The following is a 15,693-nucleotide window of genomic DNA, read 5'->3' as shown; positions in this document are numbered from 1 at the left end:
AAGATGGTGCTAGGGGTTGTAGTTATGGGATAATGGGTAAAGTAAAGCAACTTATGTCACAAGTGTTAAACCTGCAGGCTGACGTTAAGTGGATTCTGGGTGGATTCTGGGAGTTGTAGTTGTACAAAAGGGAAGGGTTGCAGAAGCTCGACTTGGGGCCCCAGCAAAGTAAGTCTACAGCCTCTGGTTATTTCCTTTCCAAGGCTTAGTGGCCTATTGAATCCCTTGATCCTATAACTGTGTTCCCCACCCGAGGGGTTAATGAGGAATTGTGGGAGAAGCCTGGCACGGGGCCCAATACATTGGCGAATTCATCCAGACTGAGCCAAAACAAACACTGACTCTCAGCTCAGCTAATTCATAAAGTAAGTGTGAGACCCCCTTCCCTGTCAGGCTAGCACCCCCCCATATAGGGGCATTGTGGGTACTGGGGGGCAGGAAGGAAGCTCATACAGTAGCAGATTGTGCAGTAAATTCAGTCAGCGAGTTCTGGAACAGCATCGAGTGGCTTCATTAGTCCATAAAAGTCTCTTGTATTTCTCTGGAATTGCCCCGAGGGAAGGGTAGATCTGCATTAATATGTGGGGCGAGGAAACTCTGGGAGTTGTAGTTTAACATCCACAGACTAGTGTTGCTTGGGCCAGTCAGGAAAGAAGCTTTGTATATTATTTGTATATTATTCACCACAAAACACAGGCCTTGAGGTCATGGAGCTAAGCCGGGTCTGATAAGTGTTGAACTGGGGCCCCCCACCCCAGCCACAAGATCCTCTGCATGGCAAACCTCATGCCACCCCCTCAGCACCCACAGGGACTGTCACCTCAGGGCTCCCCAACCACAAGATCCTCCGCAAACCTCATGCCAACACCCTCTGCACATACTTGTGGCCTGTACCTTTTGGGGCCCCACAGTTGCCAGCAGGGAGCAGACATGGGCTGGAGGGACCCACAAGGCCTACTCAGTTTTTTTCTCAGTGTCCAGCTGGCCCAGCTCCAACCTGGGTTTGATTTTTGTCTTTGGATTTGCCACCATTTTTCCTGCAGCTCCGCCAGCTCTGCTGTGTGGCACAATGGCACGTTAGACAGGAAGTTGTCACTGCATTTATACCGCTGTGTGTCCTGGGGACATGAAACAGGAAGTTGTCACTGCGTTTATACTGCTGTGTGTCCTGGGGGAATAATTAGGAATTTGCCATTGCATTTATACCACTGTATGTCCTAGGCTCATTAAACAGGAAGTTACCACTGCATTTATACCGCTGTGTGTCCTGGGGACATGAAACAGGAAGTTGTCACTGCGTTTATACCGCTGTGTGTCCTGGGGGAATAATTAGGAATGTGCCACTGCATTTATACCACTGTATGACCTGGGGGAATAATTAGGAATTTGCCATTGCATTTATACCACTGTATGTCCTAGGCTCATTAAACAGGAAGTTGCCACTGCATTTATACTGCTGTGTGTCCTGGGGGCATGAAACAGGAAGTTGTCACTGCATTTATACCACTGTATGACCTGGGGGAATAATTAGGAATTTGCCAGTGCATTTATATCACTGTATGACCTGGGGGCATTAAACAAGAAGGTGGCACTGCATTTATACTGCTGTGTGCCTGGCGGAATGAATAGCAAGTTAGTACTGCATTTATACCACTATATATGTTTTAGCGGGATTAAACAGGAAGTTGCCAGTGCATTTATACCACTGTATGTCTTAGTGGGATTAAACAAGAAGTTGCCAGTGCATTTTTACCGCTGTGTGTCCTGTCCGCCATAGCAAGAGGCTCAGACTGTTCACTACAATCCAATGTTAGTTCTGCAGAATTAGACGATATCAGCCCCAACTCCATTTGAGTGTAAAGATTTAGGCACATTGTTTTCATTCTGGTGTTGCTCTTAGGCAGGTGGTATAGCCGCATGCAATAAACGCTGCTCTTCTTTCCCTGCGAGTAAAGGTCAGTGTGATGCGACCCTGTGTCTGATGGATTAACTGAGTGACAGCGCAGGCCGGGATTTATAGCCCACAGGCCATTTCATTAGCCCTCTGCTGCTGCCACTCTCTCTCTCTGATTATTGGCTTAGGTCTGTTCCTGTATAAGACACAAAACAATATTTTCTTCCATGTTTTTGCTGAAACCCTAAAACCACATTTGTTTTCTTCAAAAATAAGAATTATTTTTCATGATTTCCAATATCGTTTTTAAAAAATAAACAATAAACCGTCCGTGTTTGGGAAACTCTGTTGTTGATGCCAAATGTTAACTACGCGCTGACACGGAGAAATGCGCTATGGGCTGTTTGAAATGGCAAAGAGGTGGGGGGGCCATGATGCGGACGCGGGCGAAATAACAACATCAAATCATTAGGTGAAAGGCTCTGGGAAATTGATTGGAAAGGTCAAACCCAAAAGCAGATCCATCACTTAAAATTAGGGAGACCATAAACCAATGTCTCATTTGCATAGGGGAGTCGAGTGGGTGGAGAGCGGCCTATGGAAAGCATATACAGCTATGAGACCTGTTATCCAGAATGCTTGGGATCTGGGGTTTTCTGGATAACAGATCTCTCCATAATTTGGATCTTCATACCTTAAAAATTCATGTAAACATTAAATAAGCCCAAATGGCATACCTCCCAACATTTTGGAAACAGAAAGAGGGACAAAAAGAGTTGCTGCGCGGAGCATGGCGAAATGTTTTGACCACACCCATTTTTATGGCCACACCCCCTAATTACTAAAATGTCCATTTTACAAAATTTGGCAGGTTATGAAAGTTTGAAAACATTTCTATGGTTTTTATATGTTTTATACAGTTTTGCTAATGAAGGTGAATTGCCCTTTAAACTGTGAGTCTTCGTTCTTATCTAAAACTGTTGCAAAAGTATATTAAGTATGTGTTCTTGGCTCTCTGCCAAGAGCCAATTAAGTTAGAAACTTTGTATCTTTTTCTGGCTGCGCAGTGCAGCAGATCAAAGAGAATACTCTGGAAATATCAGGACAAATCCGGGACTGCGGGTTGACCTGTCAAAAGCGGGACTGTCCCGCTCAAAATAGGACAGTTGGGAGATATGCAATAGGCTGGTTTTACTTCCAATAAGGACTAATTATATCTTAGTTGGGATCAAGTACAAGCGACTGTTTTATTATTACACAGAAAAAGGAAATCAGTTTTAATATTTTGGATTATTGGATAAAATGGAGTCTATGGGAGACAACCTTTCAGTAATTCGGAGCTTTCTGGATAAGGGGTTTCTGGATAATGGATTCCATACCTGTACAAGGATCAAGGGGCTGGGTAGGGTGATGGAGAGGGGCTCAAGTGCAATTGACAACATATCCGCAGTGCTTGGATTAGGCTGCAGGTCCCCTTAGGAGTGTGCTGGGAGTTGTAGTTCTGAAGAGCAAAAGGTTTCCTATATCCCTGAACTAAGTGGTGCAGATTTCTAGGTGCTGGTGTCATTGCTGGGATTAGTTATTGTCCCCCAGACTGTCCCTAATCCCTAAATCCCTAATGAGCCACAGGCGCAGGGTCATTGGCCGAAATTGGTTATTTATCAGCCCATGTGACAAAGGGAGAGCCAGCAGGGCTTGATATATATAGATATATATATATATATATATAGTGAATAAAGTACCCCCTCTTGTAAAATATAAGGATATTATAAGTTACCGAGGAGTTTCATGACCATATAAAAGTACGAGGCCGAAGGCCGAGTGTTTTTATACAGGTCATGGAACTCCAAGGTAACTTCTAATATCCTCATATTTTACAACTGGGGGTACTTTATTTATTATAATACACAAATTTCAGTGAGTCATGTGACTGAAATGACATCAGAACTCACCGTTTATAACTGATGACATCACTACTCACCGTTTATAAGGATATAATTTACAAGATATTCATGGCTTTTGTGTATTATATATATATATATACTGACTGGTTATGTACATAGTAACAGGAGTCATATTTTCTATTCTCTGTGTGCTGCTTCTGGTTCTTAAATGGCTGGTTCACTTTTAGTGAGTTATAGAATGGTCAATTCTTAGCAACTTTTCAATTGGCCTTCATTATTTTGTATTTCAATTATTTGCCTTCTTCTTCTGACTTCAGGTTATAAATGGGGGTCACTGACCCAATCTAAAAAACAAATGCTCTCTACAATTGTATTGTTATTGTTACTTTTTATGACTCGTCTTTCTATTCAGGCCTCTCCTATTCATATTCCAGTCTCTTATTCAAATCAGTGCATGGTTGCTAGGGGAATTTGGACCCTAGCAACCAGATTGCAACTGAAATTCCAAACTGGAGAGCTGCTGAATAAAAAGCTAAATAACTCAAAAACCACAAATAATAGAAAATGAAAACAAATTGCAAATTGTCTCATAATATCCCTCTCTACATCACACTAACAGTTCATTTAAAGGTGAACAACTCCTTTAAAACAATGTAGCACAAATGACCAGACCTGGAAGAGACTTCTGCTACATTTTTTTCAAGAGTCAAAACCAGAGGACAGAAAGTAATAAACAGATACTGCTTTTAGTTTCCTTTCAATGACCTTTACAGACTTTAAATCATTGCTTATTGGGAATGAATGGACTGTATATTGATTTAATTGCTTGGGTGGCATAATCCAAACTGGGCATCGGCTGGGATCCCTATTTCTGTCTCCAGTGATGCATTTCGGGTACATATTTGTGCAGGACTGAACTGTGTCCTATTCAGCAGTAATAATGGAGAATAGATGTAGATGTGCACATACACTGCCCCAGGGAGCTTACAATCTAGTGGTGAGCTCATTCCTTCATGTTCATGTTGCACACCCTGAGGCTACCCCTGTGTTTATCTATAATAAACGGCTGTTGGTTTTGTGTAAGCGGCTGAATGTACCCGACCCCCCTCGTTTTGATTAAGAGGCATTAGAATTACTGTTGGAAATGAAGCGTTTAGTTGAAACAAATATCATTTTCACTGCGAGAGACTTTCCGTGCCCCTTTATATTCACAGCTGGAGTAGAGGCTGCCATCATAATCATGTGCATGTCTGATAACTTAAAGGGGAACTATGGCGAAAATGAAAATGTAATATAAGCTTCATCTTGCTGAAATAAGAAACTTAAAATACAATACAATTAAATATTCTGTATTGTTTCTGAAATAATCAAGTTTATCTTCACTATTCCTCTCTCAGCGTCTGTTTCTCTTCATTCTGTCTTCATGCAGCAGTTGGGTGTCAGATATTCATTGACAGTTACATCCAATATATCTTATAGGGGGGCTCCTTTTGCCTAGAAGATGTATTAGAGCTCACTCATATAACTGATTCCAGTACAAACAAAATGTAACAAAATAACTGCCTTTTGCACAAATCCTGCATGTAGAGAGACATGGTGGGACATTCACTAAGATTCGTTATTGCGCCAGCGTCCGCTTCGCCGCACTTCGCCAGGCGTATTTTTGCCAGCGCTATGCAAATTCACTAAAATCCGAAGTTGCGTTCATGGGAAGCGTAAGGTTGCGAAGTTGCGCTAGAGTTAATTCGCCAAGCAAAGCAAAGTTACGCTAGCGATGGTTAATTTGCATACGGTGCCAAATTCAAGTTACAATGGAAGTATTCGTAGCATCACTACACAAGCCTGGGAAACCTTCAAAACATCAAATAAAATTTTAATATTACCCTACACATGTGCCCACTGTATAGTTAAGGTGCCATGAGTTAGGAAATGTAGGGGGGAAGGAGGGGAGCCCCAAAAATTTTTTCGATCTTTTTCAGCCTATCACCCATTAAAAATTTAAAAACGCCAGCGTTTTTTGGGACTTAGAAAAAATGTTTACTTTTTTTGAAGCAATCCCTATCTACTCTATTGAACTTCGCCTGGTCTGAGGTGGCGAAGGAAGTCTGGCGTAAAAAGGTAGCGGTCAGAAAAATGCGCACTTTAGTGAATTTGCGTAGTAATGTCCGCTGCGCAAATTTGCAAGGGTGCGAAGTAACACTTTTTCCTCCTATTAAAGAATAAGTATACATAATAAATGTAAAATTGATGAGGGGACTATTCTAAGCACTTTTGTAATGTACATTCATCATTTATTTTGTTTTAATTCCAAGATATTAAGGGATACACGTACTGTTAATATGAATGAATTGTGTTACAACAGCGCCACCTGCTGGTCAGTTTCCCACCAGTCTGACCAGCAAGTAGTCAAGGAAGTTGTCAGGAGAAAGAAAGAGGCTGATGTTCTTCTTCTTAGGAATAAAATTTGAAACCTTTCTCACATCTTTCCTAAGCAGAAGAACATCAGAGTTCTGCAAATAGTCTCAGAATATCACTCTGTACACCATACTAACAGTTAGTTTAAAGGTGAACAAAGGTACATAATCACCAAGTGAGATCCTATCATCTATCTATGTGCCATATTGGGCTGATCCAATCAATGGCCAGTGCACATCTCTCATTAGAAATGCACATCCATGAGCTTTAAGCAGGCATCGGCCAATGGGTAATTAATATGTAGATGAGCGCAGGGCAATGCCCCACATTGTGGCCCCATACATAGAGCTAATTACCCAGCATCCTTTGCAGTAGAAGGCACTCCATACACTGCCCTGCATGATCCTGGTGAGTCAGGTGATCACTGGGAATCCCTAATAGAATTCTGTGTGCCGTACACTGACTCCTGAACCCGACGAGCTGTGAATTAGTTCATGAGTGAGTCATTACTAGATTCTGGCAGCACCAATACAGACAGCGAGTTTGTGGCTGTCGGAGAGATCAGAGCGTTGCTAAATATTTACACAACAAAGCTGAGGTCTGGCTCTTATTCACTCAGCCGCACAATCAAACGCTTCCCTTACACATTCCCATATTCCGCTTCCCGGCCTGGATTCCGACTGCAGATGCTTCTACTTCCATCATAATGAGCTTTTGTACAGAGCAACTCGCCGGCATACGAGGGTGACAAAAGGGACAAAGGGGTTTCATGGTTTTTATTGAAAACTTTACTAGGAAATGAAATGCCGGCCAACGACAAGAAACTTATAGACGACCAACAAAGTCCAGCGCCCACAGCCCAGGTTAATGTCCTCATGAGAACTTGAACAGAGTAAAGCTGAGCACACTCCTTCTTTTGTTCAGATAGCCTCGTGCACAATGTAAGAGGGTACGGCAACCCCCAAATGAGACAATTGTGTAGAAATACACTGGCACACAAGGCAATTAAAGTGCAGGGTTACCCCTTGCTGTTTATTTTGTGCGAACGTGCAACGTTTCGGGGCAAGCCCCATGCTTGATAAAGGGGCTTGCCCCGAATCGTTGCACGTTCGCACAAAATAAACAGCAAGGGGTAACCCTGCACTTTAATTGCCTTGTGTGCCAGTGTATTTCTACACAATTGTCTCATGAGAACTTGACCATTGCACAAACATTGTCTCAGTCCCATGATGAGTTGCAGATTTCCTGAAGAGGACAATGAAGAAGAAGAACTACATATATCCAGAAGAATGTGTTGCTCTCAATGCAGCATTAGAGATAGAGAGAGAGAGAGAGAGAGAGAGAGAGAGAGAGAGATGATAGATAGATAGATAGATAGATAGATAGATAGATAGATAGATAGATAGATAGATAGATAGATAGATAGATAGATAGATAGATAGATAGATAGATAGATATAGAGAGGGATAGAGAGAGAGAGAGAAAGAGAGAGAAAATTATAGTGAAAGAGAGATAGATGTATAGAAGATAGATAGATTGATAAATAGATGAAAGAGAGATAAATAAATAGATATGTTGATATATTTGATAGATAAACAGACAGATGATAGATAATAGATATAGATAGATGATATAGAGATAGATAGACAAATAGATAGATAGATAGATAGATAGATAGATGATAGATGATAGATAGAGATAGAGAGAGAGAGAGAGAGAGAGAGAGAGAGAGAGAGAGAGAGAGAGAAAGAGAGAGAAAATTATAGCGAAAGAGAGATAGATGGATAAAAGATAGATTGATTGATAGATAGATGAGAGAGAGATAGATAAATAGATATGTCGATATATTTGCTAGATAGATGATATAGATATATAGATGGATATACAGACTGATAGATAGATAGCCGATAGATATAGAGAGAGATACAGAGAGACAGAGAGCTATAGAGAAAGAGAGCAAGAGAGATAGATAGATAGATGATAGAGAAAGAGAGAGAGCTATAGAGAGAGAAAGAGAGATGATAGATAGATAGATAGATAGATAGATAGATAGATAGATAGATAGATAGATGATAGATAGATAGATAGATAGATAGATAGATAGATAGATAGATAGATAGATGATAGATAAAGAGAGATAAAGCGATTTGCTTCTTTTAACTCTATTTCTGATATATTGTTTCGGGGAGATAAAGTCCCTCCAAAATTTCATCTTCCCTCTATAGCCAATAACGACCTTACAAATAAGTGAATATTGGGTTGGAACAGTCATTCTGATATAGATATATAATGATATTTCATCTGCCCTCTCCTCTGAATCTGATTGGATTCTGAATGCTTTTTTAAAAAAGAAAATATCATTCTAAACAACTTCCCAATAGCCATTAATTACTCATATCTATTGATTTTCATGCTATGTGTACATTTATTTGCTACTAAAAGCAGAGTCTTTGCCCCTTTCTGTTCTCTGGATGTGACTGTTGAAACAATGTAACAGAAGTCTGTTGTCCGAGTCTGCAACTGGCTTCTGCTACATTGTTTCAGGAGTCAGAACTAGCAGTGCAGAGAATATAAACAGTCAGACACTGCTTTTCAATTACATTTACACCACTGAAACAATGTAATGAGTTTATATGGGAAAGTTGCTAGAATAGACAATGTTATACGTGTGTCTCCCCCTCCCAAGCTGACACTCTCCCGTGCCTGCTGTTCCCTCTGACAGTTTTGTGTTTAACAACCTGGTTTTATTTCTACCTTAAACAGCCTGAGTAATGTTCCCCCATTGAAAACCAAAGCAGCTGTGAAGAATTCTCGGCACATAAAATTCTGCTGCAGTTGCTGCCTGTCTGTATCCCCAGCCTTTATGCACCCCATCTAACTTATTGCACTCCATCTACGTCTCTGCACTCCATCTACAACTCTGCACTCCATCTACAACTCTGCACTCCATCTACCTTAATTACCTCTCTGCACTTTATCTAAGTCTCTACACTCCATCTACCTTAATTACTTCTCTGCACTCCATCTATGTCTCTGCACTCCCTCTACCTCTATGCACTCCATCTACCTTAATTACCTCTCTGCATTCCATCGATGTCTCTGCATTCCGTCTATATCTCTGCTATCCATTTGCCTCTCTGCACTCCATCTACCTTAATTACCTCTCTGCACTCCATCAATGTCTCTGCACTCCCTCTACCTCTCTGCTCTCCATCTATCTCTCTGCACACCATCTATGTCTTCACTCCATCTATGTCTCTGCACTCCATCTACATCTCTGCTCTCCATTTGCCTCTCTGCACTCCATCTACCTAAATTACCTCTCTGCACTCCGTCTGCATTTGCCTCTCTGCACCTTGATTACCTCTCTGATTGCCATCTATGTCTCTGCACTCCATCTATGTCTCTGCACTCCATCTACCTTAATTACCTATATGCACTCCATCCACCTCTCTGCACTCCATCTATGTCTCTGCACTCCGTCTACATCTCTGCTCTCCATTTGCCTCTCTGCACTCCATCTACCTTAATTACCTCTCTGCACTCCGTCTGCATTTGCCTCTCTGCACTCCATCTACCTTGATTACCTCTCTGATCGCCATCTATGTCTCTGCACTCCATCTATGTCTCTGCACTCCATCTACCTTAATTACCTCTATGCACTCCATCCACCTCTCTGCACTCCATTGATGTATCTGCACTTTGTCTATATCTCTGCTCTCCATTTGCCTCTCTGCACTCCATCTACCTTAATTGCACTTTGTCTGTGTCTCTGCACTCCATCTACATCTCTGCAGGCCCACATGTGCAGCAAGGCCCCAATGGCCCAGGCCTAGGGCAGCATAAATAAAGGGGAGGTATGCCACCCAGCCTGGTTGTAATCTGCTTGATTCTGGAGCACTAAGGGGTGCGCTGGAGGACATTGGTCTCAGGGTGCCCTAGGGGGGAAATCTGGCCCTGCCTTTCTGCACTTTATCTTATGTCTCTGCACCCCATATACTCCCTGTCTGCACCCCATATACAGCTCTGCACTCCATCTATACATTACAGTTGTTATTTCAGTTAATCCCTTTTAACCCTTTTGCAGAGAGGAAAGGTGGAGCGAGAGGCTCGTGTCCAGCAAAGGTCACATTGTATCCATTTATTTCTCTCTGTGTCGGAGAAGCAATTTGGGGAAAGGAATTGAAACATCTTGCGCTGGTGACATTTTTATGTCATTGCAAAATGTCTTTTTCCATAAAGATAATTCTCCCAATCACCGGCTGAAATACAATGGGACATAAATGCTGCACCCGCCGCGCTGCTTTAGGGCATTGACTGCGTCTGTTCCTTGTTCCCAGCGTCTCATAACAATGTTTTATACCTCCCAGTACGTGGGGTTGGAGGAATATTTCGGGAAGGAACGGATCTGACTTTACCCATGACATGGTGATCAGAGCAAAACTGATTAGCAGCCAATGAGTTAACTGAAAACAATTCCATGTATTGCATTACATTTCAATCCCATTTAGTCTCCCAGTCAGTTGTTTGATCCAGTGCACTAGGTTTAATGGATTCATAGTGGCATAAAAATGTTAAAACAAGATTCCAGTTCTTCTTCTCCAGTCAGTCCCATCATAGCAGCATTGATTGATAAGTGGGAAGGGTTAATGTGGATGAGATGGCACCCATGTACAATCACTATGATTATAGCAAAGTGCTAATTAGTATTTTGGGTTAGTAAATGGGATATGATTCAGGTTCATACAGAGGGCACCCATTGTTTTCTGCTGCAGATCTATGGGAGAGACAGTGGTTCCTTACTCCTTATGTGGGGCTCTTGTGTTCATTGGCATCCAGAGCAGAGATGAATATATAAGTAATGGGGGGCTAGGCATGATACTGATCAGGGGCACCATTATTCCTTTGCCATTGACTCTCCCAGAAACTCATGAACATGGTATTTGAGGGTCCAATGAATACAACTTCACGACTGCAGGTAGGAAAAGGTATTGCAAAACTAAACTGTGACAGCAGAGCAACATAGTGACTATATGGCAAGATGGAGACAGTAGGACAAGATGGAGACAGTAGGACAAGATGGAGGCAGTAGGACAAGATGGAGGCAGTAGAGCAAGATGGAGACAGTAGGACAAGATGGAGACAGTGGGACAAGATGGAGACAGTAGGACAAGATGGAGACAGTATAACAAGATGGAGACAGTATAACAAGATGGAGACAGTAGGACAAGATGGAGACAGTGGGACAAGATGGAGACAGTAGGGCAAGATGGAGACAGTAGGGCAAGATGGAGACAGTATAACAAGATGGAGACAGTAGGGCAAGATGAAGACAGTAGGACAAGATGGAGACAGTAGGACAAGATGAAGACAGTAGGACAAGAGGGAGACAGTTGGGAAAGATGAAGCTAGCAGGGAAAGATGGAGACAGTAGGACAAGATGGAGACAGTGGGACAAGATGGAGACAGTAGGACAAGATGGAGACAGTAGGGCAAGATGGAGACAGTAGGGCAAGATGGAGACAGTAGGAAAAGATGAAGACAGTAGGGAAAGCTGAAGATAGTAGGGCAAGATGCAGACAGTAGGATAAGATGGAGACAGTAGGACAAGATGGAGACAGTAGGGCAAGATGGAGACAGTAGGAAAAGATGAAGACAGTAGGGAAAGCTGAAGATAGTAGGGCAAGATGCAGACAGTAGGATAAGATGGAGACAGTAGGATAAGATGGAGACAGTAGGACAAGATGGAGACAGTAGGGCAAGATGGAGACAGTAATGCAAAGTGGAGACAGTATGGCAAGATGGAGACAGTAGGGCAAGATGAAGACAGTTGTTTAATTAGAACCACCAACATCTCGTTACTAGGTCTCCTATACATGGTGGGGTTCTCTAGAAGTGCTGGGGCCCTTGGAGCCTTGTACACCATCCAGGATTGATTGTGAGCTCCTGACCCACAGAGCTTAAATCAGTTATTATTACAACTTTCAACCCACAATGGCTGTTACAGTGTTATCTCTGAGCTGATTTCTAGATGGAGGCTAAATACACTAATGATTCTACCAACTTTTCTAGGCTGCAGTGCCTGACCCAAATCTTAGGGGTGGGGGAATAAAGATTATGTATGTGATTATGTCCTCTGTCTGTCTGTCACAACTGACCTCCATGTCCAAGTCATGCTTTTATAGGAGGACTGTAATATGTTACAGATGGAATCAGCAGACCTGACAGGGAAATATGTTACGACCCCCATTCCTCAAAGAAAACATAAATTGTAGAGTGAACTTGCCCTTTAACCTATGGATTACTGGACAGGTAGTGAGAATTATGATTCTCAGCTGACACTGTAATATAAAGTGAGCTCACATCTGCTGATTGGCTGGTGCAGGAGATAGATGGGGGGTGGAGTGGAACTGACTGGTGACCCCCAAACTAATTACTGAGCCCTGAGCTTAAAGAGCCCATTCCTTATACCCCATGTGACATGTACTGTATATGAGTACTGTATATATATATATATATATATATATATATATATATATATGTATGTGTGTGCATTCTAATGAATGGAATCACCAATTCTCCAGCCTATACAGAAATCATACGACCAGCCCATTACGTATTTATATTGAATATGTTACTTTGTATCTGCTGACTGGACTCATTAAGTTCCAGGAGATGCCAAGGTCTTTGGTGTGTGATGCGTCTGAAATGATAGTAAATGATTAATCAGGACCATTAGTATTAATAAAGGGAGTGTTCTACAGCTGGCTATTTCTTATTAGTGCTAATTAGGATATGGATCACTTTCATTAAATATGTATTCACCTGTTTCCATAATTCATTACCCCCAATTAAGGATGGATGTAACTTACCTGCCTTAAATCACGCAGAACTTTTTTATATAGCCCCATCAAACTGTTTGTAGAGTTAAACAGGACCACTATCATTTCCTTACTTGTGTTTTATGTTTAAACTGGTTTTAGCAGCATCTCGGCTCCTATTCATGTGTGTTTTTCTGTTGACTCTGCTATAGTTCCAGGGGTACCCAGGGCACAAAAAAGAACTCACCCCAAATCTCCCCCTAACTGACCTTCAGACTGGGCCCCCTTAGCTCATAACAAGGTTACAGATATATAGAAACATTGGGGTAACAGTCACCCTGCTATAGTTCCAGGGGTACCCAGGGCACAAATAAACACTCACCCCAAATCTCCCCCTAACTGACCTTCAGACTGGGCCCCCTTAGCTCATAACAAGGTTACAGATATATAGAAACATTGGGGTGTCACCCTGCTATAGTTCCAGGGGTACCCAGGGTACAAATAAGCACTCACCCCAAATCTCCCCCTAACTGACCTTCAGACTGGGCCCCCTTAGCTCATAACAAGGTTACAGATATATAGAAACATTGGGGTAACAGTCACCCTGCTATAGTTCCAGGGGTACCCAGGGCACAAATAATCACTCACCCCAAATCTCCCTCTAACTGACCTTCAGACTGGGCCCCCTTAGCTCATAACAAGGTTACAGATATATAGAAACATTGGGGTGTCACCCTGCTATAGTTCCAGGGGTACCCAGGGTATAAATAAGCACTCACTCCAAATCTCCCCCTAACTGACCTTCAGACTGGGCCCCTTAGCTCATAACAAGGTTACAGATATATAGAAACATTGGGGTGTCACCCTGCTATAGTTCCAGGGGTACCCAGGGTACAAATAAGCACTCACCCCAAATCTCCCCCTAACTGGCCTTCAGACTGGGCCCCCTTAGCTCATAACAAGGTTACAGATATATAGAAACATTGGGGTAACAGTCACCCTGCTATAGTTCCAGGGGTACCCAGGGTACAAATAAACAGTCACCCCAAATTCGCTTTTCATATTTTACAGTAGTGACTCAATGAGGTGAAAAGACAAGTCATTGTGTTGAGGGGTCAGAAGCCAAAGAAACATTGTGCCACAAAGCTGTGACTGTGAAACCACAATAGAAGTTGTGTAATAATTGAAGATAAACACAAGGAGTTGCCGGCATTACCCAGTTGCACAGGAGGAAGACCCCGAGGGCTGAGGTTTATGTGGTTTAGGGAGTGAGACTGGTCAGGGGAGAGACCTCCAGAGCTCAGCACTGACCCCCCACTAAGGGAGATTTATCACTAACAAGATCTGTGTTGTTGTTCAGATCTGAGAGCTTTCCCTCTAGTCCTATAGGGGTGACAGTGTTTCTCTAGAGTTGCTCTACGTGGGGCCCTCCAGCAGCACAGACCTGAAGTAAAATTCACAGAAATGCAGTTTTTTCATCAAAGTGTTGGGAACACTGGAATGTTTCCCTAGTTTGTGTTTATAGCCCTGGGGGCAACAGAATTAAGTATAAGCCAGTGTAAAGGCCGTAACAGAGATAAATGGAAAACATTTCATACCTCCCAAATGTTTTTCATGGGACAACCCCAATTTTAACAGCTCCACTCGCAGTCCCAGATTGTTGAACGGTCCCGAGTTTATGTTTGATCTCCTGCACTGACACCAGAAAAAGATACAAAATCTCTAAAATGTAATTAAACAAGAGGCTTTTTGACAGAAAGCCCAGAATACTTGGCACCTGCGCTTAGATACATTTGTAACTATTTATTATGAGCAAAGTTACAATTATAACTACTTAAGATAAGCAGGTCTCTTGGATGAACTGAGACTCACAGCTTAAAGGGCAATTCACCTTCATTGTAACTGTGAAAACACATCAAACCTGACCCTAAAATCCCCAGAAATGTGTTCAGAGGGTGTGGCCACAAAATGGGTGTGATCAAAACCTCCTCCCATTTTCAAATGTTGGAAGGTATGACAAAGGGATAGAAGCAAGGTTAGAAGAAGCAGAGCGATCTAGAGCAAAGCGTTTATTTCGCTTTTTGGGCTGTGAAATTGAGACATTGTATGATGGTATCACCCCTTTATGGAATTCTATTATGGTTCTACCCCATTATGGAACTGTATTATGGTACCTCCCCTTTATGGAACTGTATTATGGTACCTCCCTTTATTGAACTATATTATGGTTCTGCCCCATAATGGAACTGTATTATGGTACCTCCCCATTATGGAACTGTATTATGGCACCTCCCCTTTATGGAACTGTATTATGGCACCTCCCCTTTATGAACTGTATTATGGTACCTCCCCTTTATGGAACTGAATTATGGTACCTCCCCATTATGGAACTGTATTATGGTACCTCCCTTTATTGAACTATATTATGGTACCTCCCCATTATGGAACTGTATTATGGTACCTCCCCATTATGGAACTGTATTATGGCACCTCCCCTTTATGGAACTGAATTATGGTACCTCCCCATTATGGAACTGTATTATGGTACCTCCCTTTATTGAACTATATTATGGTACCTCCCCATTATGGAACTGTATTATGGTACCTCCCCATTATGGAACGGTATTATGGTACCTCCCTTTATTGAACTATATTATGG

At 42.2% G+C, this 15,693-nt stretch overlaps 1 protein-coding gene across 4 annotated transcripts in view; it reads left to right on the top strand.

The window, feature by feature from the left end:
• LOC108718850 (ciliary neurotrophic factor receptor subunit alpha) overlaps positions 1 to 15,693 on the top strand; it is a 294,616-nt gene that overhangs the window by 213,573 nt on the left and 65,350 nt on the right. The gene's annotated exons all lie outside the window — the stretch shown is intronic.

This window comes from Xenopus laevis, chromosome 1L (genome assembly GCF_017654675.1).
Source record: "Xenopus laevis strain J_2021 chromosome 1L, Xenopus_laevis_v10.1, whole genome shotgun sequence".
Lineage (NCBI taxonomy): Eukaryota > Metazoa > Chordata > Amphibia > Anura > Pipidae > Xenopus > Xenopus laevis.
This window is presented reverse-complemented; position numbering and strand designations above follow the sequence as displayed.